Genomic DNA, 3,817 nt, shown 5'->3' on the forward strand with positions numbered 1-3,817 from the left:
TAAGGCCAAAGCGAAGCCCAGCTAGGGACTCTTGTGCTGAACTTCCATGTTCTCAGAGCCACGGCCCTCAAACGGGGATAAACTGGCAATGAATTGATTTTGGCTGGAAATTAGAAGCAGATTTCTAAGCCTCAGAACTGGGGGGTCTGGAACCGCCTTCCCATAGGAGTAGTGGTGGGGAAACAACTTGATTCATTTTAAGATGGAGCTTGATAAGTGTCACTAGGGTTCTGTGCTGTCTGCAGTAGCAGGAGACTGGTTCAATGACCCAGAGGTCCCATTCAGTCTTCAGCTCCTAAGAAATTACTGGGTTGATTTGGAGGGGGAGTGAGGGAATGGGCAGGCAATTCACTTCTCACATAGAGAGACAGAGGAACACACAGAGAGAATAACTCCTGCTAGCTAATAAATCTGGACATAAAAGCGGCCATACGGGGTCAGACCAAAGGTCCATCTAGCCCAGTATCCTGTCTTCTGACAGTGGCCAATGCCAGGTGCCCCAGAGGGAATGAACAGAACTGTAATCATCAAATGATCCATCCCCTGACACCCATTCCCAGTTTCTGGCAAAACCCTTTCCCCATTGGAGTCACTGGAAACTTTTCCATTGACCGTCACTGGTGCCAGGATTCTGCTCTCTAATAGCAGGAACGTCACCTGAAAATAGACTGGGAACGGGAGTCAGACTGGGTTTTTGTTTGACCTGGCTAGGAAGACACACAAATGTGCTGGTACGAGCTGGGCTACTGGGGCCAAGGCACCATGGTGACCGTAACAACAGGTACGTTATGTGAATTCTTCTGTCCTTCCTATAGATTTTTATTTCCCAAGAATTTTCTGTAGGAAACCAAGAAGGTATTTTGGGTTTATCCACACCCTGGCAGCTGTGATAAGAGTTACTGGGGCTGAGGAAGCATGGCAAAAAAAGCCATAAATATAGAACTCGGGATAGACGCTGTGGGGGCAAACTGAGGCATGGCATGATGAACGTTACGATTAGGAAAACTTCTTAAAAGTGATGAAATTCACTGGGAGCGAGGCACCCGACTCCCTCGGCCACCTTTGAAAATCCCAGTCGTGTTAATGTAGATGTTAATTATATTACTAATCCCAGCCACAGTGATTAATTAGGGTAAAATCCAATGCAAGGGGAAAGACTGCCACTGGCTTCAAAGGGGACTGGATCTGTATTTTTGTAAGGCGTGAATAGCAAGTAGAAGGACTGTGATAACTGGGCTATGGATTACTGGGGACAAGGGACGTTGGTCACAGTCAGCTCAGGTAAGGAGAGACTTGTTACTTTACTGTCTTTTCTTTTTTAATCTCTAAATTCCAGGAACGTACTTTCCCGCCTGGTAAATTCTAAGCCCGATCTCTCTTTGCTGGGGTGTGATGTACAACCAGACCTTATTCTGTAGTGATCTGCTCAGGGGGCAGGAATCCTGAAATTCACTCTAACCACAGCAAACTGTAGAATCTGTGCCCCCAAATCCCCGTGTAAACCAGAAAAGAGGGCAGGTACCAAACGGCAGCTTTCTGTGCAGAGATAAGGGGCAGATACATCAGTGTGATGGCTATGGTGAATTCGATTACTGGGGGCAAGGAACCCTGGTCACCGTCACTTCTGGTAAGTAATAAATTGTAAAAGCCTCAGTATTTAGATGTGTATAAGGAGTGCCACAAAGGTCGTACAAATATCTCAGCTGAACGGAGACCAGCTAGATTTTTAATCGGTTACTATAATCTCCGGTAGGCAGAGTTTAAGGTGGGGAAGGGGATTTTCAGTCCCTGTAAATGGAGTTCTCCTTGAAAGGATAAGTGGGGTTTTACACACCTAGTGGAAGGGAATTGGTCATTGTGATTACTATGGCAGCTTTGACAAGGAACCCTGGTCCAGGTCACATCAGGTAAATGACTAAAGTTTTCCTGTCCTGATTTAAATTAGGCCCACTCTTGGGACTGGATCCACAGCTAGAGTTAATCGGTGTAACCCCATCCAAATCAATGGAGCTACGCCAGTTTACACCAGCCTTGGAAGGGCGCTGGTGATGGCATATGCCAACTCCTGTTTGCTTCCCTCCGCGTTCGCCTCCCGGCTGATATCAGATTTTGATGGGCTTAAGGGTACATTTCACCCTGAAGTAGGTCTATGCACCATCAAATTCTCTAAATTGAAGGCTAAGGTGAGGTGAATAGAGCGGGGTGGTATTTGTAGAGACTTATTAAGGCATTCTATTGCTGTGTTACTATGACTATGCTTTTGAGTACTGGGGACAAGGAACGCTGGTAACAGTCACCTCAGGTACATTTCTAACCTTTATTCAATGCCTCATAGTTGTAGCCGGTTAAATTTTGCATGGTTAGAATTTTGCTATGCCCCAACTGAGTGTATTTGTACAGAGACAATAGGACAACACTTTACTGTGCTACTGGGATGCTTTTGAGTACTGGGGACAAGGAACTCTTGTGACCGTCACATCAGGTAAATTGTTAACCTTTATTCCAGTCCTCACAGTAGCAGGTTAAATTTTGCAGAGACAAAGCATATTTGTCTTGCCTTGCCTTGCCTTGCCTTGACCAAGCATATTTGTGCAGAGTTGCTAGGGCTCCCACTGGGCTTTTGACTACTGGGGACAAGGGACTCTTGTCACGGTCAGCTCAGGTAATCAACATTTTCCCTTAGTTTGGAATCATATATTTTCTTTTTGTTCCTAACCTTTTATCCTGTCTTGCCAGTCTTGCTTACGTTGACTATTCCTAAAGGGACAATGAAAGACCATCCCTGGCTTCATTATGTAGCTCAAACTATCTAGTGCCGTCTAGCCTTGAAATCTATCCATGACTGACTTTAGCGAGAGTTGGATCAAGGCACAAATCTTTAAAAGAAGTTTTGTAATGTTTTGCCACTCTGGGAGAGTAATTTTTGTACAGTGTAAAACAGGGAAGAGAAATGATGTGTTACCCACTTGAATACTGGGCAAGGAGACCATGGTGACTGTCACGTCAGGTAAAGATAGAAACCTCTAAAAATTCTTCTTTCCTCCAAGTAACATGTAAGTGTCTAAAAATAATTGGGGCATGGGAAATTTAGTTGTCAGAAACTATTTTTAAAGTTAGTTCAAACTTGATTAAATAAGCAATATCAAGGTGACATTGATCATAACAGCAGTAAAAATTATGGGTAGACAAATTGGTATTTGTACAAGGGAAGGGGCAGACATATCTCTGTGTAACTGGTATTTCGAGTACTGGGGTCAAGGAACTATGGTCACCGTCACTTCGGGTAAATATTTTCAAACCTAAATTGCCTTACCTGTTTAAATTTAATCTCTTAAAGCTGATCATGAATGTCCCCTCTTGCAAATATGCAAGATTATGTCTTTGTATGAGGAGGTTCCTGTGAAATTCCAAGATTTAGAATAATTGGGTGGGTGGGTAGGTTATTTTAGAGTTTCAAACATAAATAGCACTTTAATTCCCTTTTAGTGGGTTATACAGCTCAGTCTAGTGGTTGGGGAACTGTCAATTTGACAGGTCCTCTTCCAGGATAAAAATATGGTAGCAAAAAAGTATCACTGAGATTTTCAAAGCTGCATATGTGATTAAAGTTGGGAAATGGATGTCCTAATTGCCTCTGTGGCACTGAAAATCTCACCCTAAATTTTGTACTGAAAAATGGCAGTACAAAAATCTAGATGGAAAACCTTGAAGTAACCTCAGGTTTGGCATCCAAAAATCACCTGTCACTTTTGAAAATCTCCCCGAAATATGAGGATCCGTTCTTGTGCATGTAGAATATCATCATGTGTCATTGTGA

At 43.4% G+C, this 3,817-nt stretch overlaps 1 gene segment (V, D, J or C); it reads left to right on the plus strand.

Moving 5' to 3' along the window:
- Positions 1-3,817, plus strand: part of LOC127031857 (immunoglobulin delta heavy chain-like) — a 413,673-nt gene that overhangs the window by 121,751 nt on the left and 288,105 nt on the right.

The sequence above is a fragment of the Gopherus flavomarginatus genome, chromosome 11 (assembly GCF_025201925.1).
Source record: "Gopherus flavomarginatus isolate rGopFla2 chromosome 11, rGopFla2.mat.asm, whole genome shotgun sequence".
NCBI classification, from domain to species: domain Eukaryota; kingdom Metazoa; phylum Chordata; order Testudines; family Testudinidae; genus Gopherus; species Gopherus flavomarginatus.